The sequence below is a fragment of the Eptesicus fuscus genome, chromosome 8 (assembly GCF_027574615.1).
Source record: "Eptesicus fuscus isolate TK198812 chromosome 8, DD_ASM_mEF_20220401, whole genome shotgun sequence".
Lineage (NCBI taxonomy): Eukaryota > Metazoa > Chordata > Mammalia > Chiroptera > Vespertilionidae > Eptesicus > Eptesicus fuscus.
In genome coordinates this window covers 86,495,147-86,518,462 of record NC_072480.1, presented here as the reverse complement: position 1 = coordinate 86,518,462, position 23,316 = coordinate 86,495,147, and the positions used below count along the sequence as shown (strand labels likewise).

General features: G+C 37.5%; 1 non-coding gene and 1 pseudogene across 1 annotated transcript; one reads left to right on the top strand and one right to left on the bottom strand.

Moving 5' to 3' along the window:
- LOC103290342 (40S ribosomal protein SA-like) overlaps nucleotides 1–20,218 on the top strand; it is a 31,255-nt pseudogene extending 11,037 nt beyond the window's left edge.
- Nucleotides 20,219–22,835: 2,617 nt separating this feature from the next.
- Nucleotides 22,836–22,967, bottom strand: LOC129150141 (small nucleolar RNA SNORA30/SNORA37 family). The gene has a single exon (XR_008556872.1). It is a non-coding gene; the product is annotated as a small nucleolar RNA SNORA30/SNORA37 family (small nucleolar RNA).
- Nucleotides 22,968–23,316: the final 349 nt, after the last annotated feature.

Below are 23,316 nucleotides of genomic sequence, written 5' to 3'. Positions count from 1 at the left end.
GTCACACATTTTATTATTTGGACCCTTAGCACAAATGAAGAAATTGAAACACTAGCTAAGTTTTCTTCAAGGTACCAAAACATAGTTTAAGATGCTTCCCTATGTTTCAGCTCCTCATACTCTATGTTTCCTCATGGATGGATAATAAAGATTAAGGGACTGTCTCACTGCAATTGTGTCCTAAATCTCAGACACAGACTTTGAGAAGCCTTAGGAGAAGCAATGGATTACAAATAGATGCTTGTTCTGCTGTTTCTTTCTGCCAAGGTGAAAAAAAAAAAGAGAATTAGTTTAATTGTTGAAAATAAAACTATAATAAAGCTATTGCATAGAAACTAGGGTATACAATGGGAACATCACAATTATTACTCAGGATAGTTGAAATTAAGTACAGCCTGGAGGCAGGGAATTAAACCAACTGATCCAGCAAGGTCCCATCAGCCCTTTGGCTGTGAAACTAAATTGAGAAAGTATTATTGTTTTTAATTGGTTCCCATTTGACCTTATTAAAAGTTAAACGTGCTTTTACTCTAACTTTTTATCCTCTTGACATTTCTTTCCTTGTATTTTATAGGTCCTTTTGTCTTCCTTCATCATATTTTCTTCTTATATTGTACTGTTTCCTTCTGGAAAAATATGGTGTGTCTCCTTGCCACTTATTAAAGGGAACAACAGCAAAACATTCTTGAGTATCTAAATTGACTTTATTAGCTGTGTTACTGAAAGAATTATATGAGGTAATTATTTCCCACTTTTAGAGACCTTGGCCATGTATTTTAATAATGGCTTTCAACTATATTTGCCTTTATAATGTAATCTGTTTGAGAGCAAGTACATTTCTTTTCATCCTTGGTTCTCCAATAGCTGGACACAGAATAAGCTCTCAATACATGTTTATTGAATGAATGAATTGATCATTGGTAACATTATAATTGTTTATTCAAGTATACTCATCTCTTTTACTAGATTGAATTAAAAATAAGGATCAAATCTTATTCATTTTTATACTACTAGTTTTCACATTTATGTTTATGTAGTAGATATTTAAATTTTTGCAGTGAATAAAGGAATTAAAAAAGGAATGAGACAGAGTAGAAGGAGCTCTCCTTAATACTTAAGGGGTGTGGGAAAACCTCCCTCCAAAATTACCTTTCTTCCACACTGTCAATGACGTGGGCAATTCCACTGTAGGTTTATCCACTGTTTGCTGCTAAGGGGGAATCCTTCATAAAGTTAAGTACAGAATTTGGTAAGAACTCAAGGTCATTTTTAGAAATGCAATTACTTCTTCATAGAATGTGATCACTAGTGACCCAAAGGGAAAGAAAATGATGAATATGGGCAAAAGACACTGAAAGAGGAATCTTTGCTACTTTGTAATGTTGCTGTAGGTCAATCTGGAAGTAAGATGAAAAGACTGAGATAGTCTAGTCTAGCGTGTAAATATTAAAACCAGAAAGGAAATTCATATGTAGCAGTATTTCTATGGTGCCAGAAGCTAATTCCAGCAGGTCATAAATGCAAGAAGTTCATCAAAAGGTTGGTGGTCCTTGAGCCTTCATGTTATTGCCTGTTGGAAATGGCTGAGGGCATTTCCCCAAACCTGAAAAGGATGCATAAAGGATTGCTTGCTGCCATACAGCTGAGGGCATTTTAATCTACATGTTATTGCCTCCTGCTGGCCAAACACCTGAACAGCCATAGGTCCAATCCAACAATGCCTCTGTATACTAAACCTTGGCCTTTGATGTGTATATCTACCTTGCCTTAGGCCAACTTGTGTTAATAAAGAGCAAGGGGTCCTGAGACAGGGAGGACTTGGTTTCTTTAGCTAAGTCTCCTCTGGCTCCCCAAAATGCCTTCCAAAATTATGTTTCGTCTCTGGACTCTTGATTAATTTACCACACCCCTTCTCCAGATTCCTGAACCCTTCTAGATGCTGGACAAGACCCCCAGCATTATGGGACTAATGAGGAGAGTAATTTTAATTTTAATTACAAGGCAAACATATAAGTTATAAGCTTCATTTGTTCATAAACAAAAGTAACAAAATTATTTTTGAGTGCCTCTGTGTCCTAAGAACTGTGAGAGGTACTGTGGATATAGAAGTAAACAGCAAACTTTTTCCACTATGCTGAAGAGTTTATCAGCTTGTAGGCAAGATTGATATTGAGTAAATATCACCAAAAACTCACCCAAAAAACTATATATTTACAGTTGAAAAAGCAAATGTGGGGAAAAGGGCTGGTATTGTGATACATATAACAATGAAACCAAGAGTTGATTCTTCCAAAAGATTAATGGAATTGACTAATATTTGGCTAGATTTACTAAGAATAAATAAATGAAAGGCTTTAAGTAAAACCAGAAATGAAAGGGGAAATTATAACCAATTTTACAGAAATAAAAAAAATACTCTGAACAATTGTACATCAACAAGTTGGATGAACTAGGTGAAATGGACAAATTCTTAGAAACATACAACCTACCAAGACTGAATCATGAAGAAACAGAAAACTTGAACACATATATAATAAGTAAACTGAGTGAATAAGTAATCAATAACCTTCCAACAAAGAAAAGTCCAGAACTGTATGGCTTCTCTGGTGCATTCTATCAAACATTTAAAGAAGAATCAACACCAAACCCTCTCAAACTCTTCCAAAACACTAAAGAGGAGGAAATGCTTCCAAACTCATTCTCTGTGGTCAGTATTACCTTGATACAAAAACCAGATAGACTCACAACAACAACAACAAAAATTATAGACCATACTTCTGCTGAATATGAATGCAAAAATTCTTAACAAAATTAAGCAAACAAAAAAATATAAGGAAACAGAAATGAACAGCATATTAAAAGGATTATATACCATGATCTAAAGGGATTTATTCCTGGAATGTAAGGATATGTGAAACATAAGCCTAACATACAAAAATTGTTGAATGTAATACATCACATTAACAAAATGAAGGGAAAAAAACCCATGATCATCTCAATTGATGTAGAAAAAAAACATTTGACAAAATTTACACAATTTTCATGATAAAATCACCAAAAAAACTAGGAATAGAAGAAAACTACTTCAACATAATAAAAGCCATATATGAGAAGCCCACAACTACATATATAAAATATGAAGGGTAAAATACTAAATAGTATTATTTTATATTTTAAAAATTTATGTAAATGGTGTTATACTCTTTATTATCATTTGATAATTTGCTTTTCTGCTTACCTTATATTTTTGAGAGGAGGGTTTTTCAGTCCCTGAAGTAAAAATTACGAGTTTTCCTGTTGGTATCCATTTATAGAAACTATATAGTAATATAACATACAAATCCTATATAATAAAAGGCCAGAACGTAATGACCGGAACAACCACTCGACCAGTCGCCATGAGGTGCATTGACCACTTCTTGGTCCCTCCCCCCTATAACTCCCCCACCTCTCCCACCCCCACCTGCAGGCAAACAGGGAGCCACAAAGAAGCGGGTAGGTGGCAGTGGGGAGGGACTGGGGACTGGCGAGCTGGCAGAACAACTGATCTCTTGGTCCCTCCCCCTGGCCTGCAGGCTCTGATGGATCAGCAATGGTGAACGGGGGAACTGGGGTGGGTGGTGGGAGGACTGGGCTGGCTGTCAGGCTGTTGGGCTCCCCAGCTCATCCCCTGCTGCTCAGGCCTGTGGGAAAGTGGGTGCCGGCGACTTCACCTCCATGCGCGTGTACCAGGCTATCTGCTGATGGAACATGCTACCCGCTCGAGGTTGCTCACATGGGCGCCACCACTGCCGCTGCCGCTGCTGCTGGGGCTTATGGTACTGACAGAAGCTGCGGGGTGTGCCCACAACCTACCCACCCCGGCGGCAGAGGTGGAGTTCGGCCTGGGGACTGGCGAAAGGGCAGAAGATGGCCCTGATTGCAGGCTAGACCTAGGGACCCTACTCACATGATTTCATGCACTGGGCCTCTAGCATAATAATAAGAAGCCATGCTGTGTAATTGATATGCATGATATTTGATGATCAAAGGCATTAATAAACTTTGTATCGAAATGATCATTTAATTGCCGTTTGGAAAAGGACCTAAGAAAAACATTGGCAGGAAGGAAGACCTATCTATCTATCTATCTATCTATCTATCTATCTATCTATCTATCTATCTATCTATCTATAATTCTCACTGAGGATATTTTTTCATGGATTTTTAGAGTGAGTGGAAGAGAAAGGGAAAGACAGAGAGAAATATCGATGTGAGAGAAACATCAGTTGATTGCCTCCTGCGCAAGCCCCAACCAGGGCCTGGTCCAGGGAGAAGCCTGCAACCAAGATACATGCCCTTGACCTAAACCAAACCCAAGACCCTTCAGTCCACAGGCTGATGCTCTATCCACTGAGCCAAACTGGCTAGGGCAAAGACCTCTTTTTTTTTAATTATAAAGAATTTTTCCCTTTAATTTAGACACATTTTTCTGAATTGTATCCCATGTCACTTTTCCTAACAATATACTGGTTGCATAACCCAGTTACCAATTTTTGCTGAAGAAATTATTGAAATTGAATAAAACTGTTAAGTTTTTTCTTTGCTTAAGAGTAATTTCTGAACTGTAATGAGGGAAAATGCTCCCAAGGACCTCAATGATTGGGCCCTGGTGACTCCACACAGAGTTGTAGGTGCTGAGCTTTTATTAGAAATAATATTTGCTCCACAATATTCTATGTATTATTCATGTTGTATCTTCTACATTCCTAGGAAATGGACATTATTTCCTCATTTTTTTCAAATGAAATAATTAGAGCACAGAGACTTACAAGTCACCTAAGGTCACATAAATAAATGGTGGCATTGAGACTTACAGCTAGGTCTTTCTTCCTCAGAGCCCATGTTCTCTATATTATCTGCTGATGTAGGTAAACCTGGGAAAAAAGTAAAAGTCTGGGGAAAAATGTTTCTCCATCTGATTTTCATGGAATTTGTTGTTGCTTGTAAATAGTCTTTCGCATATTTTTATTGGCCCTGGCTCTGTGACTCTTTTCAAAGCTTAAAAATTAGAATTTTTTTTCAAACTAATTTTGGTAATTTAGAACTGAGATTATCAACTTTGCCAGAATGTTATATACATGCATGTTTATTTCATTTCTGCAGCTATTTCCTCTCTTCCTCCCCCTTCCCTGGTTCTCCTGTGCCCAGATTCAAATATAGCTCAAGGCATTAATATCTACTCTGCCTTCTTATAACTGGTTATTTGTACCAAATGAGAAAACAAGGGTAAAAAGGTTTTTGCAAACTATTATAAGTTATGTATGTCAAAGAGATCTAGAAATATATATTTCAATCTGAAGGTTAAGGTCACTCTCACCTATGTGCGGATTACCAGTGATGTCAATGAACAATAAAAGAGATGCATTTTCTCCATGTTTCATTAATTCCTTGAAAATTTATGGTCATTATGTTGTTTTCTGCAAATAAAGGGGAAAGAATGAGAGTACTAGTACAATGGTTTCAATTGCATGTAGAATTGAACAATCCAAGGAAGTGCTACAACCATGCACTTGTTCTGCGGTAGGCTGTTTCAGTCTCCTGCAATTTAAAATTGGTGATTTTTATTGTATGTAAATTTATTTTAATTAAGTTGACTTTAGAAAGTTTTGAATGTAAAGTAAAATAAAGGATACTACCATTGTATAACCCCTTAAGATGTAGGTACTGGGCATTGATGTCTGCTAATATCTCCAAAAGAGAGACAACTAGACATTATGTGCCTTCTGCTGAAAGAATGCACCACTACCTAGAGTAATATCAAACTCCAGGATCTGATCAAGTATCTGGACCCTGCATCCAATTTACAAATAATCTAGCAGCCAGAAGATATGTTGAACTACTCTGTGAGGATCCAATCACCAATATCCAAACTGTGAGAATCTTCATAGAGAAAAAACCTTTTAAGGACAAAATAAAAAACACGGGAGAGAAACCTGTAAATTAAGGCACATACCATATTAAAAAGAGATTGTAATTCCTCATCTTCTTTGTAGTCATGCTTTTTGTCACCAAACTTTACAGTGTCTTTCCACCATAGGAAGAGTTACCTGCTCCACCCCTTGACACTGCGCTTAATTACACTCAGCTTCCCTTATTATTAACTACAGGCCCGGTGCACGAAATTCATGCACTGGGGGAGGAGGGGTGGTCCCTCAGCCCAGCTTGTGTTCTCTTGTAGTACGAGAACCCTTGGGGGATGTCTGACTGACAGCTTAGGCCCTCTCCTAAGCAGGCAACAGGACGTCCTTCTCGCTGCCGCAGAGGTGGGAAAGGCTCCCGCCATCACTGCTGCGCTCGCCAGCTGTGAGTCTGGCTTCTGGCTGAGCGGTGCTCCCCTTGTGGAAGTGCACTGTCCACCAGGGGCCAGCTCCTGTGTTGAGTGTCTGTTCCCTGGTGGTCAGTGCATGTTCTGCTGTTTGGTCAATTTGCATATTAGCCTTTTATTATATAGGATTATTATATAGGATATCTTACATTAGGGTACTATATTGGTTATGAATAATTAACCATATTTATACATTGTTATTAACTAAAGTCCATACTTTCCTTAGATTTTCTTAGTTATTACCTAATTTTTATTTTCTGTTCAGGATTCCACCCAGGAAACCACATTACATGTAGTTGTTATGTCTTCTTAGGTTCCTTTTGGCTATGGCAGTTTCTCAGACTTGCTTTGTTTTTCGTAAGCTTGATTGTTTTGAGGAGAACTGGTCAGGTATTTTGTTGAATGTCTCTCCATTAGGATTTGTCTCATGTTTTTCTCATGATTAGATTGGGATTATGGGATTTACCACTATTCTTTTTTTAAAATTTATTTCAGATGGGATGGGAGAGGGAAAGAGAGATAGAAACATCAATGATGAGAGAATCATTCATCGGCTGCCTTCTGCATGCCCCCTACTTGGGATAGAGCCTGTAACCAGGCATGTGCCCTTGATCCTTCAGTCCACAGGCTGATGCTCTATCCATTGAGCCAAACTAGCTAGGGCAGGACTTTTCACTGTTGATATTGACCTTGATCATCCAGCTGTGACAGTGTTGGTTAAGTTTCTCCACTGATAAATTATTCCCCCCCCTTTATTTTTTACTACACTCTGGAAAGAGTCACTATGGAAAGCCAATACTTGAGGAGTGGAGGGAGTTATGCACTCTCAATTTGAGGATGGAATGTCTATTATAAATTATATGGAATTCTGCATAATAGTTGTCGCTTTTATGTAATCATTTATTTATATCAGTATAGACTTATAGGTATATTTGGACTATAATTCAACAATACTTTATTTATTTTGTTGATAAATTGTTCTAGATTGAGAGATTAGAGCTCTTTTAATAGCATCCTGTGCCCAATAACATATCTTCATCATTGTATAGGGGTTTTTGTTTATTTTAGCATTTCCTTACTTTCTGATACTACAAGGCACTCCAGGATCATCCTGTGTATTGCCTGTGCCAACCCTAGAACCAATCTTTTTTTCCAAGACTCCCTGGTTTCTTTTACTGGAGAACTGTATTGGAAACCAAGATCTGGGCACTAAGTATGGTCACTGCTACTGGGATATCTTTGCTTTTATGCTTTCTCGGCCAACAGAGCAAGGAAATATGTGTGTATTCTAATTTTCTATGTAGATACAGCTATAAGTATTGCCGAAATTCATACTGATGTCTCCACTCTAATCCAGCACTGCATGAATGATAGCTTTTTCTCTTGTCTTCCTGTAACTTTCTAATTTAATAGTGAGAAATCTGGCTCCTATTTGTCATCCATTTACTTAGTTGTTCAGTTCTGGTATCCTATATAATAATATGCAAATTGTCCCCTTGACTGGGAGTTCGACCAGGAGTTCTATGGGAGTTTGACCAGGAGGTGGGACCAGCTGGCCAACCGCCTCCACCAACCCCGATCTGGGGTGGGGCTGACTGGCCAACTGCCCGTGCTCCCTCCCCCGTGTTGGCCAGCTCCAATGGCCTGGATCAGGCTGGCAGGCCAACCTCCCATGGCCTCCCCACCCCAGGCTGGACAGCCAGCTTCCCATAGCCCCTCCTCCCAGGCTGGCTGGCCAACCTCCTACGGCCCTGATCAGCCCCAATCACTGGCCAGGCTGAGGGACCCCCACCCATGCACGAATTCATGCACTGGGCCTCTAGTATATATACATATATTCTTCAGCATTGCTAACCTGCACCCCATGTGAAAAAATTTTATCAACTTGAATACAGAGTTTATGTACATTCTTATGGACTCTGTTCATTTCTAAAAGTTGTTCCAGATTTGTAACACAGATTCTTTTGTCATATTGTGCATTCCATACTGGGATTTCCTGAACTCCTAAATGATGTTTACCATTTGCATATATTAAAGTTTACTATTTGTTCTGTAAAGTTCTATGGGTTTCAACAAATGCGTAGCGCCGTACTATATATCTATCTGTATAGCCCCATACAGAATAGTGTCACTGCCATATACATATATCCTTTTTCAGACTGCTTTCTTGCATTTAGCAATATGCATTTACGGTTCATCCATGTCTTTGTGTAGGTTTCCAGCTCCTCTGAATAGTATTCAATTATATGAATGTACCATGGTTTGTTTATCCATTTACCTGTTTACTTATCCATTTATATTTTGGTTGCTTCCACTTTTGGGCAATTATGAATAAAGCTTCCATTAACATGTGCATGCAGGTGTTTTGGGCATATACATTTTCAAATTAGTTGAGTAAATACTTATTATTATAGTTGCTGGATCATATGGTAAGATTAGGTTCAGGTTTTGTGCAAATGTGTCAAAGTGTCTTCTAAAGTGTCTCTAACATTTTGCATTTCCATCAGCAAAGACTAAGAGTTCCTGTTACTCCACATCTTTGCCAGCAAGTGATTATCAATTTTTTTTTGATTTTAGTCACTCTAATAGATGTGTTGAGGTATCTCATTACTTTAATTTGCATTTCCTTGGTGACATATGATATTGAACATCTTTTCATATACTTATCTTTCATCTGTATATCTTCTTTGGTTCAGATCTTTTTCCCCATTTAAAATACAGTTTTAAAAACCAGTGTGTCACTCTTAGGGGAAGCTTAAGAGAGGCAATATGGATGGGAAATATGGCAGGGAGATGGCATAGGCACTGGTTTTGAAGTTGCATTTGCATAACAAGATAAGTTTTTGTTAGATTTGGGGAGAGGGGGAAGGAGTGGCATAAAACTCTATAAAACACCTCTTGGCCTCTCCACTGATTAGGACTTCAGTTCTTCTTTTTTAAAAATCTCACTTGAAGATATTTTTCCATTGATTTTTAGAGAGAGAGGGAAAGACAGAGAAATATCAATGTGAGAGAAACACATTAATGGGTTGTCTCCTGCAGGAGCTCTGACCAGGACTCGGGCTGGGAGGACCCTGTGACCAAGGTACATGCCCTTGACCGGAATCAAACCCAGGACCTTTTGGTCTGCAGACTGACACTCTATCCACTGAGCCAAACTGGCTAGGGCTTCAGTTATTCTTAAAACCGGTTTTTATCTCAGCTTCTTATTTAATATTTATAATGATTGTATAGAATATATACAAAGGATCAAAACTTTTTAAAATCCTATTTTTATTCAGTTTGCATTCAAGTGCTTTAAAAATGGACATTTCATCAGAGATAATGTTATGTCTCTTTACCTTACTATATCCAGGACTGTGTGAGTCTTTACACTGTTATCCCCTCTTTCCTAGTAATACAGAATTAGGCTATGGCTCTTAAGTACGCAGTTTTGAGAAGGTAAATTCTAGATGCTGCTCTTTAGGGATAAATTGATAATCACACCACGGTGTTAGACCCAAACAAACCTACATATACATCTGGCTTAAATCAACATCTTTCTCCGATCTGTGGATAGAAATGCAATGTGTATTCTCTGCAAGGCTCACAAAAGAATGACTCCTCCCATTTCAAGGATCTAATGGTTTTAGGGCCCTTGAGGAATCTGGATTAATAGAGGCTACTCAGAGAATTGCAGAACATAGAAGAGCCGGCTAGTGAATGTATAACACTTGGATCCAAAAGCTAAAATGCAATCTCATGAGGCAAAAGCAAACAAAGAAATATCCACAGATGTAGTAAAATACTGATGATGTAAGATTTTCCTATTGTGTTTTTAGCTTTGCAGATGCAGCGTGAGATTATATATAGAACTACATCCATTATATCAGCTTAAAGTATAGATTATGGAGAAGCCTATGTTAATTGTTATCATTCAATTTTTTCCGTGTTCCCTCATGAGGCTGCTACCTATAATGATCAAAATATTAAGATGGGGCTTCCATCTGTAGAAAGTCATTCCTGAAAGTAGTTATTTTCCTTTTCAGCATTTAAATCACACGCATTGACCTGAAACCTAGAATTAAAATTCTATCAAAACAATTGCTGCAATTTTATAAGGTAAACCTCAGTTCACATCCTCTTGGGAGGGTCAGGGTTAGTTGTGTGGCTTCCATTGAAAGGCAGAGGAATCCGAGGTATAGGAAAGTGATGAGATGCACGATGTCACCAGTAATAAGTGGAAGGATTGCTGTGGGGACCAGTGATTCTCTAAGGAAATTGAGGTCTTTGTGCCTGAACCAAGTTCAGCCAATCCAACTGAATATATTTCTTCTAACTCTACTGATAGATATTAGTTTGTGAGTTCCCAAGATGAAAATTTATCTTTCTAATACCTGCTATTATAAAAGTTTGATGAGCAAACTAATAGTAAACATAAGATTTTAGAAACAAAAATAAAGGGTTATTATTTTGAATAACTTGAACAAAGTTTTAAGATAAGAAAATGAATAACCATATAATATTTGGTTGAGTGTTGTAAATTTAAGCAATTCCTATCTGAACGTTAATGTGAAAGCTTCCTTACTGGGGCATAGCAGATATCTGGCACCACTTATTCATTGTTACTTTGGTACTGACATCCTAGAGAGTTAAGGGACTGCTTGTTTTAGATTAGTTCAGATTTTTAAACTTCATATACCAGCAGAAGTTCACAGAATTCTGGAATTTATACAGAATTTTTATTGTGCCAAATAGGACCCTTAAAAACAACTACTATTTACAATCACCTTCATTTCAATAAAGAAAGAATTTTAACCACAAAAAAATATGGTAAGACAGATAATAGACAGAGGGAAAGTGGGCTAGGGGGAGGTAGGAGAGGTTAAAGGGGAAATAAATGGTGATAGGAGGAGACTTGACTTGGGGTGGTGAACACACAATAGAATATACAGATGATGTATTACAGAATTTTACCCCTGAAACTTATATAATTTTATTAACAAATGTCATCCCAATAAATTAATTTAAAAAATTGAAAGACATATTGTCAGAATAAAGCTCAGTTCCCCCAAATGAATAAATTCATCAGTATAAAAACTTGTGTTTTCCTTCCTTTCTTATTTTTGTTGTTGTTATTTTGTTTTGGTTTCTCATTTTGTAGAAGAGCAATGTTAATTTTGTCATGGGCTGTCATTGGCTTGAAGACCAGTGTCTAAGGCTCTCTGTGATTAAAACTTTTAAGTGATCTGACTAAGATATTTTTACATAGCTTCAATGAAGTGTGATGATATATACCATCTCTTCAAGATAACCTAGAAGGAACCAAAAGAGCCTTCCTAGTTGGCCAACATCAGAACAGATGAAGAAATAAACACATTCATTCCCTCTAATCTGTTTCCATTTACCCTCTAAAAATATTAAATGGAAAATCTCTGAAATAAGCAACTATTAAATTGCACGTCATTCTGAGTAGCGTGATGAAATCTCGCTCATTCATGCCCTGGATGTGACTCATCCCTTCATCCATGGTCTCCATGCTGTAGTCCTGCTCTGCCTGTTAGTCACTTAGTAGCCGTCTTGGTTATCAGATCAACTGTTGTGGTATCGCACTGCGTGTGTTCAAGTAACCCTTATTTTATTCAAGAAGGCCAAGGAGAAGCTGTACAGAGCTGCCTATAAGTGAAAAGGTGAGTAAAGTACAATAAAATATTTTGACAGAGAGAACCATTCAAATAACTTTTATTACAATTATTGTTATAGTTCTATTTAATTATGTCATTGTTCTTAATCTCTTATTGTGACACATTTGTAAATTTAACTTTATCACAGGTATATCACAGGTATAAGGAAAATTCATAGTATATATAGCATTTCATTTCAACAAAGAAAGAATTTTAATAATGTTTTTTGGGGGCCCACTGGGGGTCAAAACATATCCTCTGTGGATAAGGGGGGACTACTTTATATTTATGAAGAGAAACTGGCTGAAAAATAAAATACCAGTGATTTGTGAAAGCAGTGATGGAGGCAAGTACATTTCAATCTTAACTAAGACATAAAAAATAGCAGATCAGTTCAATGTTTAATGAGAAATAACAATTCTTAATGAGACAGGGGCTAATTTTAAAAAATAAATAGTTCTATTTATGATAGGCTCTACAAGGTTTATACTAAGAACAAATTATTTTTGAAAAAGGCATGTGTTTGGAAGGTCAGTTGATCTCCACAGTCATCTCTGCATGAACTCTCTTATATGTGAAATTTCAAAAACAAAGCACACAGCAAAACAAAACAAAAACTAGACTCATAAATGCAGAGAACAGAATGGTGGTTGCCAGACAGTGGGGGGTGAGGCGGGGAGAAGAAATGGGCTAAGGGCATCAAGAGGCACAAGCTTCCAATTATAAGATAAGTAAGTCATGGAGATGTACTATACAGCCTGGGGAATACAGCCAATAATATTGTACTTTGGTGATCATTTTTCAATGCATACAAATGTTGAATCACTAATATACATATAAAACTAATATACCAGTGTATGCCAGTTACACTTCAATAAAAAAGTAAATAAATAAAACTAAAACATTTTGAAGAATGTGTCAGCTGTTTGCATCACGAGAGCTCTACTTTCTGCCTTGTAGTAGCTGCTTGAGACAACACTTTGTTGTCAGTTGCAGGAACACTAATAGAAAAAGCAGAGTTTGTTGGTCCACATAGATCATCACCGAGGGCCATGAGCAATGTGCAGCTGTTCTTTCATTGCACCAGGAAAGCACATGTGTTGCTGTGTTACGTGTGTGTGTGCTTAGACCTCCCAAACTTGCTTCTTTCAGAATAATTTCCCCAGAGTCAAATCCCAGCCAAGTGCAGCCTTTACATTCCGAGGCGGGCATGCCTGCTAGCTGGAGGCTTTTTCTGAAGTTGTAAAGGTTCCGGGTACTTCTCTGGCTGGCTCAAGTATGAAATTGTGCAGGTTTTCATATTAAAACAGTGGTCCTTAAATTTCTCATCCAAAACACCTCTCCTTTTATTCAAAATCAGGGATAATTAGAAAAGTGACTCCGTAAGATTCCAGCGTTTTAAGAGAAAATAAAGTTGTTTAAAGGCACGCAAATTACGGTGTTTATTTTTACTTTTCTTTCATAGCAGTAGTTGTGCATTCTCTCACACTCTGCTTGGCTGTTTATGTTTGGTTTCTACATCTGTTTCTTTTCAGCTCTAAGATGCTCTTTTACTCCAATAAGAACAAATTCTTCCCTTATTTTTTCTACCAGAGATGACATGGGGAACCCTAATTATCTATGCGAGTGAGTGAAACTACAGCAAAATAAAATGGATTTTCATGGATAAAATTTACATCATTGAAAACAGAACATTTTATCTCTAAGGTAAGTAGTACCATCTTTTTTTTTTGACTACAGCTATGCAATTCTTATGAAAAAAAAAATAGAAATGAATCAAAAAGAAAAATCAACTCTGTCCCTTTACAAAGTGGTAAATATATATGTCAAACTTCCTAAGAACTGTAAATGGCTTTTATTAGCAAATTGTTTTATCCTGATATAATTACATTAAGTACTTTGGTTTCCAGAGGAGTTTGAATAATTAAAAAGCACCTGCTGATGTTCTCCAGTAGAGTAAAAAAGTATTTCAATGATATACCAACAGCAGAAACTGAAAAAGAAAAGACTTAAGTAGAAGGATCACCTTAACTAACCTATTTATTAATTTTCAAATTTCAAGCTTATCATACCAAGACATGCTAGCCATTAGTTATAGATAGATGATATTAGTGAGAAATTAGACATATTGTTGTTTTTTAATATAACAATGATAGATGCTTCTCCTCCCCTCTTGATCTGGCTGTTTAATATCCATATGGGAGACAGGAATTCCAGTTGACTTTCTGGATCACCTATGGAATTGGGATGAAGGCTAGCATGGATAAATGATATCTACAGATAAGCTCGGGACATTTTAACTTTCATCTCCCCAACCCCTGCCCCCCACCCCTTCCAAATTATTTCAGAGTCATTGAGATTCAGCAAAATGTGCTGAGTGTTTTTTTTTTCCCCATTTCCAACTGTGGCTGGTTACCTTAACAGACGTCTAGGAAAAATAGGCATGAGGAAAGAGACATTGAACTTAGCACCTCGTCATTAAGTAAGCATGGCTGGATTTGCTATGCTCTTTCCCTTGCAAACCGTGTCTTTTAGCCTTGGCAAACAATAGCCTACCTTCTGCTGAACTTGGTCTTAACCCTTCTCCATGCTTAATAACTGCTCAGAACCTGACTGGGATAAAGGGTCCAGCTGCTGCAGAAGCCAGCTTGCATGGCACAAGCAGGGTTAGCATCTATTCTCAAAGGTTGATTACCTAAGCATGGGGACAGCTGTCCTGTCCGTCATCCTAACCACTTTGGACCCGCGGATTGTTCTCACCTCATTCTGTGGTCGAGCTGAGGCTGGAGGAGGCTGTGCTGGGAATGAAAACATGACAGAACACCTGAAAATGTGGCACCTGGCCACACAGGGACTTTAACGAAATAGGCCCTCATTTCTCTTCAGGGTCTGTAGTGATGACAAGACCATATTTGTTAGTTTTTATGCACTGCTCAGTTCTTTCAATAAAAAGCACTCTGTGGGGTTAGGGATGGCTGGATGGCTAAAAAGAAACTCTCTGTTAAAAAACATTCCAATGTCACAGGAATGTAAAGTACAGCGTAGGGATATAGTCAATAGTATTGTAAAAACTATGTGTGGTGTCAGGTGGGTACACCTGAAAGTAACACAAAATAGTATTGAATGTAAACTGTGATTGAAAAATAAAAAAGAGCCTAAAATATTAGGAAGAATGACTAAGGAATATTTTAAGAAATGAATAAAAAAATCCCAATGTACTCTGGCTATGTTTTCTAAAGTTTGGACTATCCTGAAAGTAGATATATTTTTTTTCTATTTATTTTGGAAATCAAGGAGCAGATTCAAACCAAGAACCCCTCAGTTTATTTCTTGGTAAATATTTTGTAAATTTACTTATTGTATTTTCTTACTTTTCACAAAAAAGGGAATCATTCTAATTTCTCTGATTTTAGGGAAAAATAAAGACTTGGCCTTTAATCTTTAAACCTTTAATATCTAAACACTAGGAGGTGCTATAAGATAACATTAAAGAACATGTTCCCCCACTTCCCCTTCCCTCCCACAGATTTACAGGTTTGTAATTCTAGTTACACAAAGTTTATTAACAAAACTGTTTCCTCTGGAAGGTCCTCAAAGTCCAGATTCTAAGGTATCCAGAATAGCAGACCATCCCTATATCGATCAAGGGCGGACAATTTAGCCTTGTCACGACTTCAGGGCTATTAGTCAAGATTTGTGGAGAGACAGTTTCGACATGGCTATAACCAGAAACTATTTGTGGAAGTGTAGTAACTAAAGAATATTGATACTGTTTTTTATTTTGTGCAACACTGTTTAAAATGCAATCAGAAAACCAGATGAGACTGTCAGGTGAATTCTAGAGTCTGTGTATTACTTCTTTCATGCATGAATATTCGCTCTTCCATCTACATTATCAGGTAAGACTATGAAGACCATCAGGTACATAGTTGAAGAGAAATTCATTTGTATTTTTCTATTGAACTAATAGGGAAAGCATACCAAGAAACAATTTTAAAAACTGTCAGCTTCAACGAGAATTTACTTAAAATGAAACTACAATTTGAAATGTGCAATTTGATGAAGTTTGACAAATATGTATAGTCATGTAACCACCACTAAAATCATGATATAGAACATTTGTATCATCCCAAAAATGTTTCTTCATGCCCCCTTTAAATTAATATTATCACACCACATCCTGGACCCTGGCCACCACTGATCTTGCCTTTTCTATAACTGTACTTTTAATTTTCTAGAATTTTATATTGTCTTTCATGCTCAATTTTTTAACTTCTCATAATGCTTTTTTTTAAAAAAATATATTTTATTTTATTTTATTTTATTTTTTAATATATTTTATTGATTTTTTACAGAGAGGAAAGGAGAGGGACAGAGAGCTAGAAACATCGATGAGAGAGAAACATCAACCAGCTGCCTCTTGCACGCCCCCTACCGGGGATGTGCCCGCAACCAATGTACATGCCCTTGACCGGAATCGAACCTGGGACCTTTCAGTCCGCAGACCGACGCTCTATCCACTGAGCCAAACCGGTTTCGGCTCATAATGCTTTTAAGATTCATCTTTGTTGCATCTATTAGTAGTTTATTCATTTTCATTACAGAGTGATGTTTCATTACATGGATATAACTCAGTTTGACTTATATTCACCACTTGAACATTAGTGTTCTTTCCAATTTGGAGATGTGATGAGTAAAGGTGCAATGAAGCTTCTTGTTCCAGGCTTTATATGGACACATGCTTTTCCTTCTCACTTGAGCATCTGGAATTGGAATGGATAGAACATGTAGTAGTATATGCTCAACTATTAAAGCAAAGGCTGCACTATTTTCCAAAATGATTGTATCATCTTACTTTCCTCCAATAGGGTATGAAAGTTCCAAACCCTCTATACTTCACCAACACTTGATATAGTCAGTCTTTTTAATTTCAGCCATTCATATGATTTTAATTTGCAATTCTCTAATAGTAAAGATACTGAGTATCTCTGCATGTGCTTACTTGACATATTATATCTTCTTTGGAATTTTTCATTCAGATATTTTGCCAATTTATGATTGGCTTGTGTTTTTCTATTACTGAGTTGTGAGAGTTTTTTATACATAAAAACATACATCCTTTATCAGATTTATGCTTTACAAATATTTTCTTCCAGTTGCTGGCTTGTGGTCTCATTCATTTTTTTCAAAGAGAAGAAGTTTTCAGTTTTCATGAAGTCTTCCTTATATATATATTTTTAATGGAACATGCTTTTTTGTATTGTTGCTAAGAAATCTTTGTCTGACTCAAGGATAAAGTTTTCCTCTGAAGTTTTCTCCTAAAAGTTTTATAGTTTTCAGGTTTACATTACACCTGGGGTTATTTGTGTTAGTGTTGTATATGTATGAAGTTGGATCCAAGTTCATTTCTTTTTGCATATTTTTTGCACTTTTCTAGCATTCTTGATTTAAAAAGACTACCCTTTTCCCACTGACTTGCTTTCACACCTTTATCAAAAATCAGTTGTGTGGGGGGTTTCTTTCTGGGATATATATTCATCTAATGACCCAATTTTCTATCTTTGCACCACTACTACAGTGTCTTGATTGCTGTACCAAAGTTAGCTACATAATCTGTGGGGTCCAGTATTGAAAGAAAATATGGGTCTTTTTGTTAAAAAGTTATTGAGAATTTCAAGGCAGTGACAGCAAAGTATTGCACCAAGTGTAGGGCCCTTCCAGAAAGCTGACTCTGAATGTAGAGTTATAATTGTGTGTGTGTGTGTGTGTTAATTCTCACCCAAGGATATTTTTTTCCCATTAACCTTTAGAGAAAATGGAAGGGAAGAAGTGTCCTCTTTCTGTTCAGCATTTTCTTCTCCAATAATTTCCTGAAAATTCCAAACCACCTTAATATCCCCAGATTCTCAGCTCCATCTCTATCTAGTTGGTTCACCAAGGTCTACTTGGGTTCCTTGCATCAGCTCTGTGGACTAGAAATTCCCTCAAGGCAATATACTTAGGACAATCATATGGACGACATAGTTTGTTTCTTTTCTCTCTGGGATCACTCTCCTTCATAGAATGATGTCCTGTATTTTGAAAACCATTGTTACATACATTCTGTCTATTTTGTATTGCTTTTGTTACTTCAAGTTGGAGGTTGGATAGTAAATCTAGTCTCTTACACTTTAATTTTTTTATATCACTCCCCAGCCTCTGGCTTAAGTTTCTATATATATTTATTTTTCTCTCTCAATAAAGGTCACATACTCTATATCAGGCGTCCTCAAACTACAGCCCGTGGGCCACATGCGGGTGTTTTTGCCGTTTTGTTTTTTTTACTTCAAAATAAGATATGTGCAGTGTGCATAGGAATTTGTTCATAGTTTTTTTTTTAAACTACAGTCCGGCCCTCCAACAGTCTGAGGGACAGTGAACTGGCCCCCTGTTTAAAAAGTTTGAGGACCCATGGTCTATATTCTTCACTTTTTGGTAAACACAGTGAATGAAAACTAAATGAAAGGTATGATCTAAAGGAGATGTTGACAATGAACATGGAAATCTTAAAGCTTTCTATATGAACTATCAAGTTCTCTTGACTTAGAACTGTTCCGTAATAATAATGAGTAGCTCTTTTCTAAAGATCTTGAAGCTTTTTTACTAATAACTGTCCACTGTTTTTGTAGTACTCAAAGGGTCCCTTCTCCTTAGATTGTAGAAGAGAAAGTAGAACATTTTAAAAAGTTTTTGGAGTGTCAAGAAAATTTTGTTTGCATTATTAGATCAATGAAAATATTGAAGGTCTTCAATTTTGGAAAATACTGAATATGCAAATTGGAGTGCAAATTTTAATTTGTTCTGGGTAGTTTAGTAATAATTATAATTTAAATATAAGCTCTTGACATTTCTTTCTTTTTATTTTTTATTTTTATTTATTTATTTATTTATTTATTTATTTATTTATTTATTTATTTTCTTTCTTTTTAAATCAGTCCTAAAAGGGTTCTACCTTAGTGTTAATTTTACAAATTCTCTTTGAGAATAACCGAACCAATAGTGTTAAAAGAATATCCAACTGTGCATTACTCCTAGTTTCTAGTATGAAAAGTCTCTTTTGATTTATGGTGTGACAATATCTATAGCCATTATAGTTCAGTTCTGATAAATTTTTATTTTACTTAAAAATATTGGTGCAAGCTTTCCGCGCTGCCCAGGGAGGGCCCCATTATGGCATTGTTCTCGGTTCCCACGTAACTTAAAGGGAAACTTTTCACATTGGGGCCCCTGATGTCCTGCAAATGAAGGAGGAGGATGTCCTCAAATTCCTTGCAGCAGGAACCCACTTCGGTGGCACCAACCTTGACTTCCAAATGGAGCAGCGCATCTACAGAAGGGAGAGTGATGGCCTCTACATCATCAATCTGAAGAGAACCTGGGAGGAGCTTCTGCTGGCGGCCCGGGCCCTTGTTGCCATCGAAAACCCAGCTGACGTCAGTGTCATATCGTCCAGGACACTGGCCAGCGAGCTGTGCTGAAGTTTGCTGCTGCCACAGGAGCCACCCCTATTGCCGGCCACTTCACTCCTGGAACCTTCACCAACCAGATCCAGGCAGCCTTCCGGGAGCCGAGACTTCTGGTGGTTACTGACCCCAGGGCTGCCCACCAGCCTCTCACAGAGGCGTCTTATGTTAACCTGCCCACCACTGCTCTGTGTAACACAGACCCTCCTCTGCACTATGTGAACATCGCCATCCCTTGCAACAACAAGGGGCCTCGCTCAGTGGGTCTGATGTAGTGGATGCTGGCCTGGAAGTACTACGCATGCGTGGCACCATCTCCTGTGAACACCCGTGGGAAGTCATGCCTGATCTTTACTTCTACAGAGATCCCGAAGAGATTGAAAAGGAAGAGCAGGCCGCAGCTGGAAAGGCTGTGACCAAGGAGGAATCTCAGGGTGAAGGGACTGCTCCTGCTCCTGAGTTCACTGCTGCTCATCCTGAGGTCACAGACTGGTCTGAAGGCGTGCAGGTGCCCTCTGTACCCATTCAGCAGTTTCCTACTGAAGACTGGAGGGCTCAGCCTGCCACTGAAGACTGGTCTCCAGCCCCCACTGCTCAGGCTACTGAATGGGTAGGAACAACCACTGAGTGGTCCTAAGCTGTTCTTCCACAAATTCTTAACAGAACGGAAATAAGGTTGATGGTAAAGAAACAGTTTCTAAAAAATATATATGTATATACACTGAGTGGGCAGATTATTATGATCTCTGAATGCATAATAATCTGGCCACTCAGTGTATGTACACACACACACACACACACACACACACACACACACACACACACTAGAGGCCCAGTGCATGAATTCGTGCATGGATGTGGTCCGGCCAGCTTGACCAGGGGAGGGGACATGGGCAGTTGGCCGGCTTGCCTGCTGGTCAAACTCCTGGTTGAGGGGACAATTTTCATATTAGCCTTTTAGCCTTTTATTATATAGGATATACACTGAGTGGCCAGATTATTATGCGTTCAGAGATCATAATAATCTGGCCACTCAGTGTATATATTGGTTCAAGGTAAATTTTAACCCTTTGTACTTGCTTGCTTTTTTCTCGATTCCTTTATTCTACTTGGGATTTAATTTTTTAAATACCCCAGATTTTACAAAGCGCAGCAGTAGAATAAAAAAACTGGAGTTTCTTTTTATACAAAATTATTTATTTGGATTTTTTTATATTTCAAATTATTGATACATTCAATACAATTCGACATACGAGCTGCTACCGATGCTAACCGTGTCGAGTCACACTCGACATCCGAGTGCAAAAGGTTAAGCTTTATAAAATACTCCCTTTCACTTTATCTAACTTTGGCAAGTTTATGTGAGAGTATTACACCCACTGTTTTAAACGTGCTTTTTTCATTAACATGTCTTGATAATGTTTCTCTATTAACATTTATATTTATAAATATTTTTCTTTATGTGCATGTATTATAATTTATGTAATCAGTCCCCTTTTTCAGTTTTTAAAAAAATATATTTTTATTGATTTCAGAGAGGAAGGAAGAGGGAAAGAGAGATAGAAACATCAATGATGAAAGAGAATCATTGATTGGCTGCCTCATGCACTCCCCCTACTGGGGATTGAGCCCACCACCCTAGGCATGTGCCCTGATCAGGAATTGAACCATGACCTCCTGGTTCATAGGTCAGTGCTCAACTACTGAGCCACTCCAACTGGGCCCTTTTTAAGTTTTAAATATAATTTCTTAACCAGTTAAAAACATTAACATCAGCTACACTTATTTTATTTTCAATAGTAAACATCTAGAAACCTTTCAGGGTTTGTGTTTTATTTACCGAATTTTCCAGAACTTTTTTGCCACTTCAGTTGGCACATTTTGATTAGAATTTTTGGCTAAGATAAAGTATAAAGGCTTTAAAAAAATCCATAAAAGCAGCCTCTACAGCAGCTTCTCTTGGCAAAGCACAGCCCAGAACTAAGCCAATAGGTCGTTTAAACTTTACTGCATTGCCTTAGGGGCCATGAGTTGTCAGCATCCTTTCTGTAAATGTTTCAGAAGAATGCCTCAATTCACATTTAGCTGGTGGGATTCAGTCGTTTGGCATGAATGGATACTACAAATAGGTTCTAGTTTGGTGGCCACGCAGTACAAACTTTTTTGAATTTATATGCACCCATATTTGTAAATTTCAGGTTTTTAAAAATATTGATATTCTTTCTGTAAAATGAGGCATATTGTTTTCTAAAGCAGGTTTAAGATTACTAAGAAATTTCTGATACTATTTTTCAATGGACTTTATAAGGGAATATTTTGGAAAGAAAAATGTAAGAAAGGAAAATCACCTTGTAATTAAAATAAATGTGCCATGCATTTAATACTTTTTCTCCTAAAAGCTGCTTCCTTAGATATCAACAAATTAAATGGGACTAGATCCATGGAAAAAAGGTTAGTGATGAAATCACAGGCATCTATGATTTTGCTCCAGGAGAAAAGCAGGGACAACTAATATTTATTGCTCAAATCCTGTAGGAAAATTGCATTATTCATTGTCTCTTATAATTCTCAAAATAGTAGTGTGAGGGAGGTGTTATTAAACCTAAGATTAAGGGATCAATTAGAAGTTTGAACAACTTCATATAGCTAGCAAGTGACAAAGTTAGACTTGAACCCAGATCTACCTTTTACCAAATTCTGTGCTTTTTTTTTTCTCCAGAAGGAAGATTTTCCCACACTAGGATACCTCCTGCACATGTGTGCGCCTGGTGTGTGTGTGTGTGTGTGTGTGTGTGTGTGTGTGTGTGTGTGTGTGTGTAAATTTGCTCTGGAATTCTCAGTCATTATTATACCCAATGAAAGAAAAAAACAATTCACATAACCTGTATTTATTTTTGAAGAGGAAAAAAAGTAAATTTTAATGCGAGTGTGAGCCCTTACTACTTTGATGTCTCTCCACTGTCTTATATGCAAAAATTGATGGGGGATGGAGGCCTGATTATGAAATTTGATCCTAGATAATTTAGAGAGAACTACATTTTAAAAATGTGTGTTTTTTCTTTGGTTGTCACTAGAACTGGAAAAAAGAGAGGAGACTCCTAGCAAAATGGAAGCAAAGTCTAAATAAGGATGGACTTGTTAGTAAAAGATTTCCTGTGGTCAGACCTGGAAGTGATTTTTTTGGAACAGCAAAGTCCTACATAGAATTCAAAGTGGTTCCTGATCTATATTATTATTATTATTATTTTTTTAAGGTTAAAACAGGGGAAGGCACAATGAGAATGCGATGCTACAGAACAATTTCTCTGTGCCATTGAGTGACAGCTGCCACTGGCACAATCCCAGGGCAAGGATGCAATAAAGGGTTTTCTTTCAGCACCAGCTACCAAATCCCGGCCCCACTGCCTGGGGGACTGATCTATATTATAATGATTTGTATTTTGTCATTAACTCTTCCATTAATTTTGTTGTTGTTCCTATTAATCCTCACCCCAGTATATTTTTTTCCATTGATTTTTAGAGAGAGTGGAAGAAAGGGAGGAGGAAAGAGGTGGAGAGAGAGAGAAACCTTGATGTGAGACACATCGATAGGTGCCTCCCGAACCCAGGTACTGCAAACCAGGTATGTGTCCTTGACTGGGAATTGAACCCACAACCCTTCAGTACTTGAACCAATGCTCTAACCACTGAGTACACCAGCCAGGGCCAGTTAAAATGTTTATACATAACAACTTGGTGTTGCTTTTATTTTGGGTAATGAGGTAAGGGATGATCTCTAAGGGGT